Raw genomic sequence first — 9,629 nt, 5'->3', positions numbered from 1 at the left:
CTTTTTTAGTCTATATCTTGAAAACTGCGCCTGCTACAAATGAATCCCGCATGGAACGAAGTTAAGTCAACAAGAAACTGTGATTTCATTTTTCCAATGCTTTTTTAGTCTATATCTTGAAAACTGCGCCTGCTACAAATGAATCCCGCATGGAACGAAGTTAAGTCAACAAGAAACTGTGATTTCATTTGTCCAATGCTTTTTTAGTCTATATCTTGAAAACTGCGCCTGCTACAAATGAATCCCGCATGGAACGAAGTTAAGTCAACAAGACACTGTGATTTCATTTGTCCAATGCTTGCTTAGTCTATATCTTGAAAACTGCGCCTGCTACAAATGAATCCCGCATGGAACGAAGTTAAGTCAACAAGAAACTGTGATTTCATTTGTCCAATGCTTTTTTAGTCTATATCTTGAAAACTGCGCCTGCTACAAATGAATCCCGCATGGAACGAAGTTAAGTCAACAAGAAACTGTGATTTCATTTGTCCAATGCTTTTTTAGTCTATATCTTGAAAACTGCGCCTGCTACAAATGAATCCCGCATGGAATGAAGTTAAGTCAACAAGAAACTGTGATTTCATTTGTCCAATGCTTGCTTAGTCTATATCTTGAAAACTGCGCCTGCTACAAATGAATCCCGCATGGAACGAAGTTAAGTCAACAAGAAACTGTGATTTCATTTGTCCAATGCTTTTTTAGTCTATATCTTGAAAACTGCGCCTGCTACAAATGAATCCCGCATGGAACGAAGTTAAGTCAACAAGAAACTGTGATTTCATTTGTCCAATGCTTTTTTAGTCTATATCTTGAAAACTGCGCCTGCTACAAATGAATCCCGCATGGAACGAAGTTAAGTCAACAAGAAACTGTGATTTCATTTGTCCAATGCTTTTTAGTCTATATCTTGAAAACTGCGCCTGCTACAAATGAATCCCGCATGGAACGAAGTTAAGTCAACAAGAAACTGTGATTTCATTTGTCCAATGCTTGCTTAGTCTATATCTTGAAAACTGCGCCTGCTACAAATGAATCCCGCATGGAACGAAGTTAAGTCAACAAAAAACTGTGATTTCATTTGTCCAATGCTTTTTTAGTCTATATCTTGAAAACTGCGCCTGCTACAAATGAATCCCGCATGGAACGAAGTTAAGTCAACAAGAAACTGTGATTTCATTTGTCCAATGCTTGCTTAGTCTATATCTTGAAAACTGCGCCTGCTACAAATGAATCCCGCATGGAACGAAGTTAAGTCAACAAGAAACTGTGATTTCATTTGTCCAATGCTTTTTTAGTCTATATCTTGAAAACTGCGCCTGCTACAAATGAATCCCGCATGGAACGAAGTTAAGTCAACAAGAAACTGTGATTTCATTTGTCCAATGCTTGTTTTGTCTATATCTTGAAAACTGCGCCTGCTACAAATGAATCCCGCATGGAACGAAGTTAAGTCAACAAGAAACTGTGATTTCATTTGTCCAATGCTTTTTTAGTCTATATCTTGAAAACTGCGCCTGCTACAAATGAATCCCGCATGGAACGAAGTTAAGTCAACAAGAAACTGTGATTTCATTTGTCCAATGCTTTTTTAGTCTATATCTTGAAAACTGCGCCTGCTACAAATGAATCCCGCATGGAACGAAGTTAAGTCAACAAGAAACTGTGATTTCATTTGTCCAATGCTTTTTAGTCTATATCTTGAAAACTGCGCCTGCTACAAATGAATCCCACATGGAACGAAGTTAAGTCAACAAGAAACTGTGATTTCATTCGTCCAATGCTTTTTTAGTCTATATCTTGAAAACTGCGCCTGCTACAAATGAATCCCGCATGGAACGAAGTTAAGTCAACAAGAAACTGTGATTTCATTTGTCCAATGCTTTTTTAGTCTATATCTTGAAAACTGCGCCTGCTACAAATGAATCCCGCATGGAACGAAGTTAAGTCAACAAGAAACTGTGATTTCATTTGTCCAATGCTTTTTTAGTCTATATCTTGAAAACTGCGCCTGCTACAAATGAATCCCGAATGGAACGAAGTTAAGTCAACAAGAAACTGTGATTTCATTTGTCCAATGCTTTTTTAGTCTATATCTTGAAAACTGCGCCTGCTACAAATGAATCCCGCATGGAACGAAGTTAAGTCAACAAGAAACTGTGATTTCATTTGTCCAATGCTTTTTTAGTCTATATCTTGAAAACTGCGCCTGCTACAAATGAATCCCGCATGGAACGAAGTTAAGTCAACAAGAAACTGTGATTTCATTTGTCCAATGCTTTTTTAGTCTATATCTTGAAAACTGCGCCTGCTACAAATGAATCCCGCATGGAACGAAGTTAAGTCAACAAGAAACTGTGATTTCATTTGTCCAATGCTTGTTTAGTCTATATCTTGAAAACTGCGCCTGCTACAAATGAATCCCGCATGGAACGAAGTTAAGTCAACAAGAAACTGTGATTTCATTTGTCCAATGCTTTTTTAGTCTATATCTTGAAAACTGCGCCTGCTACAAATGAATCCCGCATGGAACGAAGTTAAGTCAACAAGAAACTGTGATTTCATTTGTCCAATGCTTTTTTAGTCTATATCTTGAAAACTGCGCCTGCTACAAATGAATCCCGCATGGAACGAAGTTAAGTCAACAAGAAACTGTGATTTCATTTGTCCAATGCTTTTTTAGTCTATATCTTGAAAACTGCGCCTGCTACAAATGAATCCCTCATGGAACGAAGTTAAGTCAACAAGAAACTGTGATTTCATTTGTCCAATGCTTTTTTAGTCTATATCTTGAAAACTGCGCCTGCTACAAATGAATCCCGCATGGAACGAAGTTAAGTCAACAAGAAACTGTGATTTCATTCGTCCAATGCTTGCTTAGTCTATATCTTGAAAACTGCGCCTGCTACAAATGAATCCCACATGGAACGAAGTTAAGTCAACAAGAAACTGTGATTTCATTTGTCCAATGCTTTTTTAGTCTATATCTTGAAAACTGCGCCTGCTACAAATGAATCCCGCATGGAACGAAGTTAAGTCAACAAGAAACTGTGATTTCATTTGTCCAATGCTTTTTTAGTCTATATCTTGAAAACTGCGCCTGCTACAAATGAATCCCGCATGGAACGAAGTTAAGTCAACAAGAAACTGTGATTTCATTTGTCCAATGCTTGCTTAGTCTATATCTTGAAAACTGCGCCTGCTACAAATGAATCCCGCATGGAACGAAGTTAAGTCAACAAGAAACTGTGATTTCATTTGTCCAATGCTTTTTTTGTCTATATCTTGAAAACTGCGCCTGCTACAAATGAATCCCGCATGGAACGAAGTTAAGTCAACAAGAAACTGTGATTTCATTTGTCCAATGCTTTTTTAGTCTATATCTTGAAAACTGCGCCTGCTACAAATGAATCCCGCATGGAACGAAGTTAAGTCAACAAGAAACTGTGATTTCATTTGTCCAATGCTTTTTTAGTCTATATCTTGAAAACTGCGCCTGCTACAAATGAATCCCGCATGGAACGAAGTTAAGTCAACAAGAAACTGTGATTTCATTTGTCCAATGCTTGTTTAGTCTATATCTTGAAAACTGCGCCTGCTACAAATGAATCCCGCATGGAACGAAGTTAAGTCAACAAGAAACTGTGATTTCATTTGTCCAATGCTTGTTTAGTCTATATCTTGAAAACTGCGCCTGCTACAAATGAATCCCGCATGGAACGAAGTTAAGTCAACAAGAAACTGTGATTTCATTTGTCCAATGCTTTTTTAGTCTATATCTTGAAAACTGCGCCTGCTACAAATGAATCCCGCATGGAACGAAGTTAAGTCAACAAGAAACTGTGATTTCATTTGTCCAATGCTTTTTTAGTCTATATCTTGAAAACTGCGCCTGCTACAAATGAATCCCGCATGGAACGAAGTTAAGTCAACAAGAAACTGTGATTTCATTTGTCCAATGCTTGCTTAGTCTATATCTTGAAAACTGCGCCTGCTACAAATGAATCCCGCATGGAACGAAGTTAAGTCAACAAGAAACTGTGATTTCATTTGTCCAATGCTTGTTTAGTCTATATCTTGAAAACTGCGCCTGCTACAAATGAATCCCGCATGGAACGAAGTTAAGTCAACAAGAAACTGTGATTTCATTCGTCCAATGCTTGCTTAGTCTATATCTTGAAAACTGCGCCTGCTACAAATGAATCCCGCATGGAACGAAGTTAAGTCAACAAGAAACTGTGATTTCATTCGTCCAATGCTTTTTTAGTCTATATCTTGAAAACTGCGCCTGCTACAAATGAATCCCGCATGGAACGAAGTTAAGTCAACAAGAAACTGTGATTTCATTTGTCCAATGCTTTTTTAGTCTATATCTTGAAAACTGCGCCTGCTACAAATGAATCCCGCATGGAACGAAGTTAAGTCAACAAGAAACTGTGATTTCATTTGTCCAATGCTTTTTTAGTCTATATCTTGAAAACTGCGCCTGCTACAAATGAATCCCGCATGGAACGAAGTTAAGTCAACAAGAAACTGTGATTTCATTTGTCCAATGCTTTTTTAGTCTATATCTTGAAAACTGCGCCTGCTACAAATGAATCCCGCATGGAACGAAGTTAAGTCAACAAGAAACTGTGATTTCATTTGTCCAATGCTTTTTTAGTCTATATCTTGAAAACTGCGCCTGCTACAAATGAATCCCGCATGGAACGAAGTTAAGTCAACAAGAAACTGTGATTTCATTTGTCCAATGCTTTTTTAGTCTATATCTTGAAAACTGCGCCTGCTACAAATGAATCCCGCATGGAACGAAGTTAAGTCAACAAGAAACTGTGATTTCATTTGTCCAATGCTTTTTTAGTCTATATCTTGAAAACTGCGCCTGCTACAAATGAATCCCGCATGGAACGAAGTTAAGTCAACAAGAAACTGTGATTTCATTCGTCCAATGCTTGCTTAGTCTATATCTTGAAAACTGCGCCTGCTACAAATGAATCCCGCATGGAATGAAGTTAAGTCAACAAGAAACTGTGATTTCATTTTGTCCAATGCTTTTTTAGTCTATATCTTGAAAACTGCGCCTGCTACAAATGAATCCCGCATGGAACGAAGTTAAGTCAACAAGAAACTGTGATTTCTTTCGTCCAATGCTTGCTTAGTCTATATCTTGAAAACTGCGCCTGCTACAAATGAATCCCGCATGGAACAAAGTTAAGTCAACAAGAAACTGTGATTTCATTTGTCCAATGCTTGCTTAGTCTATATCTTGAAAACTGCGCCTGCTACAAATGAATCCCGCATGGAACGAAGTTAAGTCAACAAGAAACTGTGATTTCATTTGTCCAATGCTTTTTTAGTCTATATCTTGAAAACTGCGCCTGCTACAAATGAATCCCGCATGGAACGAAGTTAAGTCAACAAGAAACTGTGATTTCATTTGTCCAATGCTTTTTTAGTCTATATCTTGAAAACTGCGCCTGCTACAAATGAATCCCGCATGGAACGAAGTTAAGTCAACAAGAAACTGTGATTTCATTTGTCCAATGCTTTTTTAGTCTATATCTTGAAAACTGCGCCTGCTACAAATGAATCCCGCATGGAACGCAGTTAAGTCAACAAGAAACTGTGATTTCATTTGTCCAATGCTTTTTTAGTCTATATCTTGAAAACTGCGCCTGCTACAAATGAATCCCGCATGGAACGAAGTTAAGTCAACAAAAACTGTGATTTCATTTGTCCAATGCTTTTTTAGTCTATATCTTGAAAACTGCGCCTGCTACAAATGAATCCCGCATGGTCTCTTATACACATCTAGATGTGTATAAGAGACAGGTCTATATCTTGAAAACTGCGCCTGCTACAAATGAATCCCGCATGGAACGAAGTTAAGTCAACAAGAAACTGTGATTTCATTTGTCCAATGCTTTTTTAGTCTATATCTTGAAAACTGCGCCTGCTACAAATGAATCCCGCATGGAACGAAGTTAAGTCAACAAGAAACTGTGATTTCATTTGTCCAATGCTTTTTTAGTCTATATCTTGAAAACTGCGCCTGCTACAAATGAATCCCGCATGGAACGAAGTTAAGTCAACAAGAAACTGTGATTTCATTTGTCCAATGCTTTTTTAGTCTATATCTTGAAAACTTCGCCTGCTACAAATGAATCCCGCATGGAACGAAGTTAAGTCAACAAGAAACTGTGATTTCATTTGTCCAATGCTTTTTTAGTCTATATCTTGAAAACTGCGCCTGCTACAAATGAATCCCGCATGGAACGAAGTTAAGTCAACAAGAAACTGTGATTTCATTTGTCCAATGCTTTTTTAGTCTATATCTTGAAAACTGCGCCTGCTACAAATGAATCCCGCATGGAACGAAGTTAAGTCAACAAAAAACTGTGATTTCATTTGTCCAATGCTTTTTAGTCTATATCTTGAAAACTGCGCCTGCTACAAATGAATCCCGCATGGAACGAAGTTAAGTCAACAAGAAACTGTGATTTCATTTGTCCAATGCTTTTTTAGTCTATATCTTGAAAACTGCGCCTGCTACAAATGAATCCCGCATGGAACGAAGTTAAGTCAACAAGAAACTGTGATTTCATTTGTCCAATGCTTGCTTAGTCTATATCTTGAAAACTGCGCCTGCTACAAATGAATCCCGCATGGAACGAAGTTAAGTCAACAAGAAACTGTGATTTCATTTGTCCAATGCTTTTTTAGTCTATATCTTGAAAACTGCGCCTGCTACAAATGAATCCCGCATGGCACGAAGTTAAGTCAACAAGAAACTGTGATTTCATTTGTCCAATGCTTGCTTAGTCTATATCTTGAAAACTGCGCCTGCTACAAATGAATCCCGCATGGAACGAAGTTAAGTCAACAAGAAACTGTGATTTCATTTGTCCAATGCTTTTTTAGTCTATATCTTGAAAACTGCGCCTGCTACAAATGAATCCCGCATGGAACGAAGTTAAGTCAACAAGAAACTGTGATTTCATTTGTCCAATGCTTGTTTAGTCTATATCTTGAAAACTGCGCCTGCTACAAATGAATCCCGCATGGAACGAAGTTAAGTCAACAAGAAACTGTGATTTCATTTGTCCAATGCTTGCTTAGTCTATATTTTGAAAACTGCGCCTGCTACAAATGAATCCCGCATGGAACGAAGTTAAGTCAACAAGAAACTGTGATTTCATTTGTCCAATGCTTTTTTAGTCTATATCTTGAAAACTGCGCCTGCTACAAATGAATCCCGCATGGAACGAAGTTAAGTCAACAAGAAACTGTGATTTCAATTGTCCAATGCTTGCTTAGTCTATATCTTGAAAACTGCGCCTGCTACAAATGAATCCCGCATGGAACGAAGTTAAGTCAACAAGAAACTGTGATTTCATTTGTCCAATGCTTTTTTAGTCTATATCTTGAAAACTGCGCCTGCTACAAATGAATCCCGCATGGAACGAAGTTAAGTCAACAAGAAACTGTGATTTCATTTGTCCAATGCTTTTTTAGTCTATATCTTGAAAACTGCGCCTGCTACAAATGAATCCCGCATGGAACGAAGTTAAGTCAACAAGAAACTGTGATTTCATTTGTCCAATGCTTTTTTAGTCTATATCTTGAAAACTGCGCCTGCTACAAATGAATCCCGCATGGAACGAAGTTAAGTCAACAAGAAACTGTGATTTTATTTGTCCAATGCTTTTTTAGTCTATATCTTGAAAACTGCGCCTGCTACAAATGAATCCCGCATGGAACGAAGTTAAGTCAACAAGAAACTGTGATTTCATTTGTCCAATGCTTTTTTAGTCTATATCTTGAAAACTGCGCCTGCTACAAATGAATCCCGCATGGAACGAAGTTAAGTCAACAAGAAACTGTGATTTCATTTGTCCAATGCTTTTTTAGTCTATATCTTGAAAACTGCGCCTGCTACAAATGAATCCCGCATGGAACGAAGTTAAGTCAACAAGAAACTGTGATTTCATTTGTCCAATGCTTTTTTAGTCTATATCTTGAAAACTGCGCCTGCTACAAATGAATCCCGCATGGAACAAAGTTAAGTCAACAAGAAACTGTGATTTCATTTGTCCAATGCTTTTTTAGTCTATATCTTGAAAACTGCGCCTGCTACAAATGAATCCCGCATGGAACGAAGTTAAGTCAACAAGAAACTGTGATTTCATTCGTCCAATGCTTGCTTAGTCTATATCTTGAAAACTGCGCCTGCTACAAATGAATCCCGCATGGAACGAAGTTAAGTCAACAAGAAACTGTGATTTCATTTGTCCAATGCTTTTTTAGTCTATATCTTGAAAACTGCGCCTGCTACAAATGAATCCCGCAAGGAACGAAGTTAAGTCAACAAGAAACTGTGATTTCATTTGTCCAATGCTTGCTTAGTCTATATCTTGAAAACTGCGCCTGCTACAAATGAATCCCGCATGGAACGAAGTTAAGTCAACAAGAAACTGTGATTTCATTTGTCCAATGCTTTTTTAGTCTATATCTTGAAAACTGCGCCTGCTACAAATGAATCCCGCATGGAACGAAGTTAAGTCAACAAGAAACTGTGATTTCATTTGTCCAATGCTTGCTTAGTCTATATCTTGAAAACTGTCTCTTATACACATCTAGATGTGTATAAGAGACAGCTTGAATATCTTGAAAACTGCGCCTGCTACAAATGAATCCCGCATGGAACGAAGTTAAGTCAACAAGAAACTGTGATTTCATTTGTCCAATGCTTTTTTAGTCTATATCTTGAAAACTGCGCCTGCTACAAATGAATCCCGCATGGAACGAAGTTAAGTCAACAAGAAACTGTGATTTCATTTGTCCAATGCTTTTTTAGTCTATATCTTGAAAACTGCGCCTGCTACAAATGAATCCCGCATGGAACGAAGTTAAGTCAACAAGAAACTGTGATTTCATTTGTCCAATGCTTTTTTAGTCTATATCTTGAAAACTGCGCCTGCTACAAATGAATCCCGCATGGAACGAAGTTAAGTCAACAAGAAACTGTGATTTCATTTGTCCAATGCTTTTTTAGTCTATATCTTGAAAACTGCGCCTGCTACAAATGAATCCCGCATGGAACGAAGTTAAGTCAACAAGAAACTGTGATTTCATTTGTCCAATGCTTTTTAGTCTATATCTTGAAAACTGCGCCTGCTACAAATGAATCCCGCATGGAACGAAGTTAAGTCAACAAGAAACTGTGATTTCATTTGTCCAATGCTTTTTTAGTCTATATCTTGAAAACTGCGCCTGCTACAAATGAATCCCGCATGGAACGAAGTTAAGTCAACAAGAAACTGTGATTTCATTTGTCCAATGCTTGCTTAGTCTATATCTTGAAAACTGCGCCTGCTACAAATGAATCCCGCATGGAACGAAGTTAAGTCAACAAGAAACTGTGATTTCATTTGTCCAATGCTTTTTTAGTCTATATCTTGAAAACTTGAAACTGCTACAAATGAATCCCATGGAGCGAAGTTAAGTTTCCTCAGAAAACTGGACATTGAACTGCCTGAGGATCCAGCTATACCTCTCTTGGGCACATACCCAAAAGATGCCCCAACATATAAAAAAGACACGTGCTCCACTATGTTCATCGCAGCCTTATT

Source organism: Rattus rattus, chromosome 2 (assembly GCF_011064425.1).
Source record: "Rattus rattus isolate New Zealand chromosome 2, Rrattus_CSIRO_v1, whole genome shotgun sequence".
NCBI lineage: Eukaryota > Metazoa > Chordata > Mammalia > Rodentia > Muridae > Rattus > Rattus rattus.
The sequence above is the reverse complement of the archived record's forward strand: the minus strand, read 5'-3'. Positions refer to the sequence as shown.